Here is a 14,812-nt window from a genome sequence, read left to right on the forward strand (position 1 = left end):
CACACGGTTGCAATGTAAATGAAAGATACACATTGTTACAATGTAAAAGAAAGATACATACCGTTACAATGTAAAAGAAAGATACACATTGTTACAATGTAAATGAAAGATACACATGGTTACAATGTAAATGACAGATACATATGGTTACAATGTAAGTGAAAGATACACATGGTTACAATGTAAATGAAAGATACAGAGGTTACAATGTAAATGAAAGATACACATGGTTACAATGTAAATGAAAGATACAGAGGTTACAATGTAAATGAAAGATACACATGGATACAATGTAAAAGAAAGATGCACACGGTTACAATATAAATGAAAGATACACAATGTAAAAGAAAGATACACACGGTTACAATGTAAATGAAAGATACACAATGTAAATGAAAAATACACATGTTATAATGTAAATGAAAGATACACACGGCTACAATGTAAATAAAGATATACATTGTTACAATGTAAATGAAAGATACACATGGTTGCAATGTAAATGAATAAAAATATACACGGAAACAATGTAAATGAAAGATACACATGGTTGCAATGTAAATGAAAGATACACACGGTTACAATGTAAAAGAAAGATACATATGGTTAAAATGTAAATGAAAGAAACACATGGTTACAATGTAAAAGAAAGATACACATGGTTACAATGTAAAAGAAAGATACACAAGGTTTCAAAGTAAAAGAAAGATACAAATGGTTGCAATGTAAATAAAAGATACACATGGTCAAAATGTAAATGAAAGATACACACGGTTACAATGTAAAAGAAAGATAAACACGGTTGCAATGTAAAAGAAAGATACACATTGTTACAATGTAAATGAAAGATACACATGGTTGCAATGTAAATGAAAGATACACATGGTTGCAATGTAAATAAAAGATACACATGGTTGCAATGTAAAAGAAAGATACATATGGTTATAATGTAAATGAAAGATACACACGGTTACAATGTAAAAGAAAGATACATATGGTTAAAATGTAAATGAAAGAAACACATGGTTACAATGTAAATGAAAGATACACATGGTTACAATGTAAAAGAAAGATACACAAGGTTTCAAAGTAAAAGAAAGATACACATGGTTGCAATGTAAATAAAAGATACACATGGTCAAAATGTAAATGAAAGATACACACGGTTACAATGTAAAAGAAAGATAAACACGGTTGCAATGTAAAAGAAAGATACACATTGTTACAATGTAAATGAAAGATACACATGGTTGCAATGTAAATGAAAGATACACATGGTTGCAATGTAAATAAAAGATTCACATGGTTGCAATGTAAAAGAAAGATACATATGGTTATAATGTAAATGAAAGATACACACGGTTACAATGTAAAAGAAAGATACATATGGTTAAAATGTAAATGAAAGAAACACATGGTTACAATGTAAATGAAAGATACACATGGTTGCAATGTAAATGAAAGATACACACGGTTACAATGTAAAATAAAGATACATATGGTTACAATGTAAAAGAAAGATACACTTTGTTACAATGTAAATAAAAGATACACATGGTTGTAATGTACATAAAAGATACACATTGTTACAATGTAAATGAAAGATACACATGGTTGCAATGTAAATGAAAGATACATACGGTTACAATGTAAAATAAAGATACATACGGTTACAATGTAAAAGAAAGATACACATTGTTACAATGTAAATGAAAGATACACATGGTTGCAATGTAAATGAAAGATACACATGGTTGAAATGTAAATAAAAGATACACATGGTTGCAATGTAAAAGAAAGATACATATGGCTATAATGTAAATGAAAGATACACACGGTTACAATGTAAATAAAAGATACACATGGTTGCAATGTAAAAGAAACATACATATGTTTACAATGTAAAAGAAAGATACATATGGTTACCATGTAAGTGAAAGATACACATGGTTACAATGTAAATAAAGATACACATGGTTACAATGTAAATAAAAGATACACATGGTTACAATGTAAATGAAAGATACACATGGTTACAATGTAAAAGAAAGATACACATGGTTACAATGTAACTAAAAGATACAGATGGTTACAATAAAATTAAAGATACACATGGTTACAATGTAAATTAAAGATACTCGCAGTTACAATGTAAATGAAAGATACACACAGTTACAATGTAAATGAAAGATACACACGGTTACAATGTAAATGACAGATACATATGGTTACAATGTAAATGAAAGATACATACGGTTGCAATGTAAATGAAAGATACAGAGGTTACAATTTAAATGAAAGATAAACATGGTTACAATATAAATGAAAGATACACAATGTAAAAGAAAGATATACACGGTTACAATGTAAATGAAAGATACTCACGGTTACAATGTAAATGACAGATACATATGGTTACAATGTAAATGAAAGATACACACGGTTGCAATGTAAATGAAAGATACAGAGGTTACAATGTAAATGAAAGATACACATGGTTACAATATAAATGAAAGATACACAATGTAAAAGAAAGATACACACGGTTACAATGTAAATGAAAGATACACAATGTAAATGAAAGATACACATGGTTATAATGTAAATGAAAGATACACACGGCTACAATGTGAATAAAGATACACATGTTTACAATGTAAATGAAAGATACACATGGTTGCAATGTAAATGAAAAATTTACACGGTTACAATGTAAATGAAAGATACACATGGTTACCATGTAAAAGAAAGATTCACATGGTTGCAAAGTAAATAAAAGAAACACATGGTTAAAATGTAAATGAAACATACACACGGTTACAAAGTAAAAGAAAGAAACACATGGTTACAATGTAAATGAAAGATACACATGGTTGCAATGTAAAAGACAGATACACATGGTTGCAATGTAAATAAAAGATACACATGGTTAAAATGTAAATGAAAGATACACATGGTTAAAATGTAAATGAAAGATACACACGGTTACAATGTAAAAGAAAGATACACATGGTTGAAATGTAAATGAAAGATACACATGGTTAAAATGTAAAAGAAAGATACACATGGTTGCAATGTAAAAGAAAGATACACATGGTTGCAATGTGAATGAAAGATACACATGGTTAAAATGTAAATGAAAGATACATATGGTTACAATGTAAAAGAAAGATTCACATGGTTACAATGTAAAAGAAAGATACACATGGTTGCAATGCAATTAAAAGATACACATGGTTAAAATGTAAATGAAAGATGCACACGGTTACAATGTAAAAGAAAGATACACACGGTTGCAATGTAAAAGAAAGCTACACACGGTTGCAATGTAAATAAAAGATACACATGGTTAAAATGTAAATGAAAGATACACATGGTTAAAATGTAAATGAAAGATACACATGGTTGCAATGTAAATGAAAGATACACATGGTTAAAATGTAAATGAAAGATACACATGGTTAAAATGTAAATGAAAGATACACACGGTTACAATGTAAAATAAAGATACATACGGTTACAATGTAAAAGAAAGATACACATTGTTACAATGTAAAAGAAAGATACACATGGTTGCAATGTAAATAAAAGATACACATGGTTGCAATGTAAATAAAAGATACACATGGTTAAAATGTAAATGAAAGATACACATTGTTAAAATGTAAATGAAAGATACACACCATTACAATGTAAATGAAAGATACACAAGTTTACAATGTAAAAGAAATATACACCTGGTTACAATGTAAATGAAAGATACACATGGTTACAAATTAAAAGAAAGATACACATGGTTACAATGTAAAAAAAAGATACATATGGTTAAAATGAAAATGAAAGATACACATGGTTACAATGTAAAAGAAAGATACATATGGTTAAAATGAAAATGAAAGATACACATGGTTACAATGTAAAAGAAAGATACATATGGTTACAATGTAAAAAAAGATACACATGGTTACAATGTAAATGAAAGACACACATGGTTACAATGTAAAAGAAAGATACATATGGTTACAATGTAAAAGAAAGATACACATAGTTACAATGTAAATGAAAGATACACATGGTTGCAATGTAAAAGAAAGATACACATGGTTACAATGTAAAAGAAAGATACACAAGGTTTCAAAGTAAAAGAAAGATACACATGGTTGCAATGTAAATAAAAGATACACATGGTCAAAATGTAAATGAAAGATACACACGGTTACAATGTAAAAGAAAGATAAACACGGTTGCAATGTAAAAGAAAGATACTCATTGTTGCAATGTAAATAAAAGATACACATGGTTAAAATGTAAATGAAAGATACACATGGTTAAAATGTAAATGAAAGATACACACTGTTGCAATGTAAATGAAAGATACACACGGTTACAATGTAAAATAAAGATACCTACGGTTACAATGTAAAAGAAAGATACACATTGTTACAATGTAAAAGAAAGATACACATGGTTGCAATGTAAATAAAAGATACACATGGTTGCAATGTACATAAAAGATAGACATGGTTAAAATGTAAATGAAAGATACACATGGTTAAAATGTAAATGAAAGATACACACGGTTACAATGTAAAATAAAGATACATACGGTTACAATGTAAAAGAAAGATACACATTGTTACAATGTAAATGAAAGATACACATGGTTGCAATGTAAATAAAAGATACACATGGTTACAATGTAAATGAAAGATACACATGGTTGCAATGTAAATGAAAGATACACACGGTTACAATGTAAAATAAAGATACATACGGTTACAATGTAAAAGAAAGATACACATTGTTACAATGTAAATGAAAGATACACATGGTTGCAATGTAAATGAAAGATACACGTGGTTGCAATGTAAATAAAAGATACACATGGTTGCAATGTAAAAGAAAGATACATATGGTTATAATGTAAATGAAAGATACACACGGTTACAATGTAAAAGAAAGATACATATGGTTAAAATGTAAATGAAAGAAACACATGGTTACAATGTAAATAAAAGATACACATGGTTGCAATGTAAAAGAAACATACATATGTTTACAATGTAAAAGAAAGATACATATGGTTACAATGTAAGTGAAAGATACACATGGTTACAATGTAAATAAAGATACACATGGTTACAATGTAAATAAAAGATACACATGGTTACAATTTAAATGAAAGATACACATGGTTACAATGTAAAAGAAAGATACACATGGTTACAATGTAACTAAAAGATACAGATGGTTACAATAAAATTAAAGATACACATGGTTACAATGTAAATTAAAGATACTCGCAGTTACAATGTAAATGAAAGATACACACAGTTACAATGTAAATGAAGGATACACATGGTTACAATGTAAATGACAGATACATATGGTTACAATGTAAATGAAAGATACATACGGTTGCAATGTAAATGAAAGATACCGAGGTTACAATTTAAATGAAAGATAAACATGGTTACAATATAAATGAAAGATACACAATGTAAAAGAAAGATATACACGGTTACAATGTAAATGACAGATACATATGGTTACAATGTAAATGAAAGATACACACGGTTGCAATGTAAATGAAAGATACAGAGGTTAAAATGTACATGAAAGATACACATGGTTACAATATAAATGAAAGATACACAATGTAAAAGAAAGATACACACGGTTACAATGTAAATGAAAGATACACAATGTAAATGAAAGATACACATGGTTATAATGTAAATGAAAGATACACACGGCTACAATGTGAATAAAGATACACATGTTTACAATGTAAATGAAAGATACACATGGTTGCAATGTAAATGAAAAATTTACACGGTTACAATGTAAATGAAAGATACACATGGTTACAATGTAAAAGAAAGATTCACATGGTTGCAAAGTAAATAAAAGAAACACATGGTTAAAATGTAAATGAAAGATACACACGGTTACAAAGTAAAAGAAAGAAACACATGGTTACAATGTAAATGAAAGATACACATGGTTGCAATGTAAAAGACAGATACACATGGTTGCAATGTAAATAAAAGATACACATGGTTAAAATGTAAATGAAAGATACACATGGTTAAAATGTAAATGAAAGATACACATGGTTACAATGTAAAAGAAAGATACACATGGTTGCAATGTAAAAGAAAGATACACATGGTTACAATGTAAAAGAAAGATACACATGGTTGAAATGTAAATGAAAGATACACATGGTTAAAATGTAAAAGAAAGATACACATGGTTGCAATGTAAAAGAAAGATACACATGGTTGCAATGTGAATGAAAGATACACATGGTTAAAATGTAAATGAAAGATACATATGGTTAAAATGAAAATGAAAGATACACATGGTTACAATGTAAAAGAAAGATACATATGGTTAAAATGAAAATGAAAGATACACATGGTTACAATGTAAAAGAAAGATACATATGGTTACAATGTAAAAAAAAGATACACATGGTTACAATGTAAATGAAAGACACACATGGTTACAATGTAAAAGAAAGATACATATGGTTACAATGTAAAAGAAAGATACACATGGTTACAATGTAAATGAAAGATACACATGGTTGCAATGTAAAAGAAAGATACACATGGTTACAATGTAAAAGAAAAATACACAAGGTTTCAAAGTAAAAGAAAGATACACATGGTTGCAATGTAAATAAAAGATACACATGGTCAAAATGTAAATGAAAGATACACACGGTTACAATGTAAAAGAAAGATAAACACGGTTGCAATGTAAAAGAAAGATACTCATTGTTGCAATGTAAATAAAAGATACACATGGTTAAAATGTAAATGAAAGATACACATGGTTAAAATGTAAATGAAAGATACACACTGTTGCAATGTAAATGAAAGATACACACGGTTACAATGTAAAATAAAGATACCTACGGTTACAATGTAAAAGAAAGATACACATTGTTACAATGTAAAAGAAAGATACACATGGTTGCAATGTAAATAAAAGATATATATGGTTGCAATGTACATAAAAGATAGACATGGTTAAAATGTAAATGAAAGATACACATGGTTAAAATGAAAATGAAAGATACACACGGTTACAATGTAAAATAACGATACATACGGTTACAATGTAAAAGAAAGATACACATTGTTACAATGTAAATGAAAGATACACATGGATGCAATGTAAATTAAAGATATACATGGTTACAATGTAAATGAAAGATACACATGGTTGCAATGTAAATGAAAGATACACATGGTTACAATGTAAAATAAAGATACATACGGTTACAATGTAAAAGAAAGATACACTTTGTTACAATGTAAATAAAAGATACACATGGTTGCAATGTACATAAAAGATACACATTGTTACAATGTAAATGAAAGATACACATGGTTGCAATGTAAATGAAAGATACACACAGTTACAATGTAAAATAAAGATACATATGGTTACAATGTAAAAGAAAGATACACATTGTTACAATGTAAATGAAAGATACACATGGTTGCAATGTAAATGAAAGATACACATGGTTGCAATGTAAATAAAAGATACACATGGTTGCAATGTAAAAGAAAGATACATATGGTTATAATGTAAATGAAAGATACACACGGTTACAATGTAAAAGAAAGATACATATGGTTAAAATGTAAATGAAAGAAACACATGGTTACAATGTAAATAAAAGATACACATGGTTGCAATGTAAAAGAAACATACATATGTTTACAATGTAAAAGAAAGATACATATGGTTACCATGTAAGTGAAAGATACACATGGTTACAATGTAAATAAATATACACATGGTTACAATGTAAATAAAAGATACACATGGTTACAATGTAAATGAAAGATACACATGGTTACAATGTAAAAGAAAGATACACATGGTTACAATGTAACTAAAAGATATAGATGGTTACAATAAAATTAAAGATACACATGGTTACAATGTAAATGAAAGATACTCGCAGTTACAATGTAAATGAAAGATACATACAGTTACAATATAAATGAAAGATACACACGGTTACAATGTAAATGACAGATACATATGGTTACAATGTAAATGAAAGATACATACGGTTGCAATGTAAATGAAAGATACCGAGGTTACAATTTAAATGAAAGATAAACATGGTTACAATATAAATGAAAGATACACAATGTAAAAGAAAGATATACACGGTTACAATGTAAATGACAGATACATATGGTTACAATGTAAATGAAAGATACACACGGTTGCAATGTAAATGAAAGATACAGAGGTTACTATGTAAATGAAAGATACACATGGTTACAATATAAATGAAAGATACACAATGTAAAAGAAAGATACACACGTTACAATGTAAATGAAAGATACACAATGTAAATGAAAGATACACATGGTTATAATGTAAATGAAAGATACAGACGGCTACAATGTGAATAAAGATACACATGTTTACAATGTAAATGAAAGATACACATGGTTGCAATGTAAATGAAAAATTTACACGGTTACAATGTAAATGAAAGATACACATGGTTACAATGTAAAAGAAAGATTCACATGGTTGCAAAGTAAATAAAAGAAACACATGGTTAAAATGTAAATGAAAGATACACACGGTTACAAAGTAAAAGAAAGAAACACATGGTTACAATGTAAATGAAAGATACACATGGTTGCAATGTAAAAGACAGATACACATGGTTGCAATGTAAATAAAAGATACACATGGATAAAATGTAAATGAAAGATACACATGGTTAAAATGTAAATGAAAGATACACATGGTTACAATGTAAAAGAAAGATACACATGGTTGCAATGTAAAAGAAAGATACACATGGTTACAATGTAAAAGAAAGATACACATTGTTGAAATGTAAATGAAAGATACACATGGTTAAAATGTAAAAGAAAGATACACATGGTTGCAATGTAAAAGAAAGATACACATGGTTGCAATGTGAATGAAAGATACACATGGTTAAAATGTAAATGAAAGATACATATGGTTACAATGTAAAAGAAAGATTCACATGGTTACAATGTAAAAGAAAGATACACATGGTTGCAATGCAAATAAAAGATACACATGCTTAAAATGTAAATGAAAGATACACACGGTTACAATGTAAAGGAAAGATACACACGGTACCAATGTAAAAGAAAGCTACACACGGTTGCAATGTAAATAAAAGATACACATGGTTAAAATGTAAATGAAAGATACACATGGTTAAAATGTAAATGAAAGATACACACGGTTGCAATGTAAATGAAAGATACACATTGTTACAATGTAAAAGAAAGATACATACGGTTACAATGTAAAAGAAAGATACACATTGTTACAATGTAAATGAAAGATACTCATGGTTACAATGTAAATGACAGATACATATGGTTACAATGTAAGTGAAAGATACACATGGTTACAATGTAAATGAAAGATACAGAGGTTACAATGTAAATGAAAGATACACATGGTTACATTGTAAATGAAAGATACAGAGGTTACAATGTAAATGAAAGATACACATGGATACACTGTAAAAGAAAGATGCACACGGTTACAATATAAATGAAAGATACACAATGTAAAAGAAAGATACACACGGTTACAATGTAAATGAAAGATACACAATGTGAATGAAAAATACACATGTTATAATGTAAATCAAAGATACACACGGCTAAAATGTAAATAAAGATATACATTGTTACAATGTAAATGAAAGATACACATGGTTGCAATGTAAATGAATAAAAATATACACGGAAACAATGTAAATGAATGATACACATGGTTGCAATGTAAATGAAAGATGCAAATGGTTGCAATGTAAATGAAAAATGTACACGGTTACAATGTAAATGAAAGATACACATGGTTGCAATGTAAATGAAAGATGCACATGGTTGCAATGTACATGAAAGATACACTTGGTTGCAATGTAAATGAAAGATACATAGGGTTACAATGTAAATGAAAGATACACATGGTTACAATGTGAATGACAGATACATATGGTTACAAAGTTAATGAAAGATACACACGGTTACCGTGTAAAAGAAAGATACACACGGTTACAATGTAAATAAAAGATACACATGGTAGCAATGTTAATCAGAGATACACATGGTTACAATATAAAAGAAAGATACATTTGATTGCAATGTACAAGAAATATACACATTGTTACAATGTAAATGAAAGATACAGACGGTTACAATGTAAATGAAAGATACTCATGGTTACAATGTAAAGGAAAGATACACACGATTACAATGTAAAATAAAGATACATACGGTTACAATGTAAAAGAAAGATACACATTGTTACAATGTAAAAGAAAGATACACATTGCTACAATGTAAATGAAAGATACACATGGTTACAATGTAAATGAAAGATACATATGGTTGCAATGTAAATAAAAGATACACATGGTTGCAATGTAAAAGACAGATACATATGGTTGCAATGTAAAAGAAAGATACACATGGTTACAATGTAAAAGAAAGATACACATGGTTACAATGTAAAAGAAAGATACACATGGTTACAATGTAAAAGAAAGATACACATGGTTACAATGTAAAAGAAAGATACACACGGTTACAATGTAAAAGAAAGATACACACGGTTACAATGTAAAAGAAAGATACACATGGTTACAATGTAAATAAAAGATACAGATGGTTACAATATAAATAAAAGATACACATGGTTACAATGTAAATTAAAGATACTCACAGTTACAATGTAAATGAAAGATACACACGGTTACAATGTAAATGAAAGATACTCACGGTTACAATGTAAATGACAGATACACATGGTTACAATATAAGTGAAAGATACACAATGTAAAAGAAATATACACACGGTTACAACGTAAATGAAAGATACTCACGGTTACAATGTAAATGACAGATAGATATGGTTACAATGTAAATGAAACATACATATGGTTAAAATGTAAATGAAAGATACACACGGTTGCAATGTAAATGAAAGATACACATTGTTACAATGTAAAAGAAAGATACATACGGTTACAATGTAAAAGAAAGATACACATTGTTACAATGTAAAAGAAAGATACACATGGTTGCAATGTAAATAAAAGATACACATGGTTAAAATGTAAATGAAAGATACACATGGTTAAAATGTAAATGAAAGATACACACGGTTGCAATGTAAATGAAAGATACACACGGTTACAATGTAAAATAAAGATACATACGGTTACAATGTAAAAGAAAGATACACATTGTTACAATGTAAAAGAAAGATACACATGGTTGCAATGTAAATAAAAGATACACATGGTTGCAATGTAAATAAAAGATACACATGGTTAAAATGTAAATGAAAGATACACATGGTTAAAATGTAAATGAAAGATACACACGGTTACAATGTAAATGAAAGATAAACAAGTTTACAATGTAAAAGAAAGATACACCTGGTTACAATGTAAATGAAAGATACACATGGTTACAATTTAAAAGAAAGATACACATGGTTACAATGTAAAAAAAAGATACATATGGTTAAAATGAAAATGAAAGATACACATGGTTACAATGTAAAAGAAAGATACATATGGTTAAAATGAAAATGAAAGATACACATGGTTACAATGTAAAAGAAAGATACATATGGTTACAATGTAAAAAAGATACACATGGTTACAATGTAAATGAAAGACACACATGGTTACAATGTAAAATAAAGATACATATGGTTACAATGTAAAAGAAAGATACACATGGTTACAATGTAAATGAAAGATACACATGGTTGCAATGTAAAAGAAAGATACACATGGTTACAATGTAAAAGAAAGATACACAAGGTTTCAAAGTAAAAGAAAGATACACATGGTTGCAATGTAAATAAAAGATACACATGGTCAAAATGTAAATGAAAGATACACACGGTTACAATGTAAAAGAAAGATAAACACGGTTGCAATGTAAAAGAAAGATACTCATTGTTGCAATGTAAATAAAAGATACACATGGTTAAAATGTAAATGAAAGATACACATGGTTAAAATGTAAATGAAAGATACACACGGTTGCAATGTAAATGAAAGATACACACGGTTACAATGTAAAATAAAGATACATACGGTTACAATGTAAAAGAAAGATACACATTGTTACAATGTAAAAGAAAGATACACATGGTTGCAATGTAAATAAAAGATACACATGGTTGCAATGTAAATAAAAGATACACATGGTTAAAATGTAAATGAAAGATACACATGGTTAAAATGTAAATGAAAGATACACACGGTTACAATGTAAAATAAAGATACATACGGTTACAATGTAAAAGAAAGATACACATTGTTACAATGTAAATGAAAGATACACATGGTTGCAATGTAAATAAAAGATACACATGGTTACAATGTAAATGAAAGATACACATGGTTGCAATGTAAATGAAAGATACACACGGTTACAATGTAAAATAAAGATACATACGGTTACAATGTAAAAGAAAGATACACATTGTTACAATGTAAATAAAAGATACACATGTATGCAATGTACATAAAAGATACACATTGTTACAATGTAAATGAAAGATACACATGGTTGCAATGTAAATGAAAGATACACATGGTTGCAATGTAAATAAAAGATACACATGGTTGCAATGTAAAAGAAAGATACATATGGTTATAATGTAAATGAAAGATACACACGGTTACAATGTAAAATAAAGATACATATGGTTAAAATGTAAATGAAAGAAACACATGGTTACAATGTAAATAAAAGATACACATGGTTGCAATGTAAAAGAAAGATACATATGTTTACAATGTAAAAGAAAGATACATATGGTTACCATGTAAGTGAAAGATACACATGGTTACAATGTAAATAAAGATACACATGGTTACAATGTAAATAAAAGATACACATGGTTACAATGTAAATGAAAGATACACATGGTTACAATGTAAAAGAAAGATACACATGGTTACAATGTAACTAAAAGATACAGATGGTTACAATAAAATTAAAGATACACATGGTTACAATGTAAATTAAAGATACTCGCAGTTACAATGTAAATGAAAGATACACACAGTTACAATGTAAATGAAAGATACACACGGTTATAATGTAAATGCCAGATCCATATGGTTACAATGTAAATGAAAGATACATACGGTTGCAATGTAAATGAAAGATACAGAGGTTACAATATAAATGAAAGATAAACATGGTTACAATATAAATGAAAGATACACAATGTAAAAGAAAGATATACACGGTTACAATGTAAATGAAAGATACTCACGGTTACAATGTAAATGACAGATACATATGGTTACAATGTAAATGAAAGATGCACACGGTTGCAATGTAAATGAAAGATACAGAGGTTACAATGTAAATGAAAGATACACATGGTTACAATATAAATGAAAGATACACAATGTAAAAGAAAGATACACACGGTTACAATGTAAATGAAAGATACACAATGTAAATGAAAGATACACATGGTTATAATGTAAATGATAGATACACACGGCTACAATGTGAATAAAGATACACATGTTTACAATGTAAATGAAAGATACACATGGTTGCAATGTAAATGAAAAATTTACACGGTTACAATGTAAATGAAAGATACACATGGTTACAATGTAAAAGAAAGATTCACATGGTTGCAAAGTAAATAAAAGAAACACATGGTTAAAATGTAAATGAAAGATACACACGGTTACAAAGTAAAAGAAAGAAACACATGGTTACAATGTAAATGAAAGATACACATGGTTGCAATGTAAAAGACAGATACACATGGTTGCAATGTAAATAAAAGATACACATGGTTAAAATGTAAATGAAAGATACACATGGTTAAAAAGTAAATGAAAGATACACATGGTTAAATTGTAAATGAAAGATACACATGGTTACAATGTAAAAGAAAGATTCACATGGTTACAATGTAAAAGAAAGATACACATGGTTGCAATGTAAATGAAAGAAACACATGGTTAAAATGTAAATGAAAGATACACATAGTTAAAATGTAAATGAAAGATACACATGGTTACAATGTAAAAGAAAGATACACATGGTTACAATGTAAAAGAAAGATACACATGGTTGCAATGCAATTAAAAGATACACATGGTTAAAATGTAAATGAAAGATGCACACGGTTACAATGTAAAAGAAAGATACACACGGTTGCAATGTAAAAGAAAGCTACACACGGTTGCAATGTAAATAAAAGATACACATGGTTAAAATGTAAATGAAAGATACACATGGTTAAAATGTAAATGAAAGATACACACGGTTGCAATGTAAATGAAAGATACACATTGTTACAATGTAAAAGAAAGATACATATGGTTACAATGTAAAAGAAAGATACACATTGTTACAATGTAAAAGAAAGATACACATGGTTGCAATGTAAATAAAAGATACACATGGTTAAAATGTAAATGAAAGATACACATGGTTAAAATGTAAAAGAAAGATACACATGGTTGCAATGTAAAAGAAAGATACACATGGTTGCAATGTGAATGAAAGATACACATGGTTAAAATGTAAATGAAAGATACATATGGTTACAATATAAAAGAAAGATTCACATGGTGACAATGTAAAAGAAAGATACACATGGTTGCAATGCAAATAAAAGATACACATGGTTAAAATGTAAATGAAAGATACACACGGTTACAATGTAAAAGAAAGATACACACGGTTCCAATGTAAAAGA

The sequence above is a fragment of the Taudactylus pleione genome, unplaced genomic scaffold (genome assembly GCF_031769625.1).
Source record: "Taudactylus pleione unplaced genomic scaffold, aTauple2 ptg001495l, whole genome shotgun sequence".
NCBI lineage: Eukaryota > Metazoa > Chordata > Amphibia > Anura > Myobatrachidae > Taudactylus > Taudactylus pleione.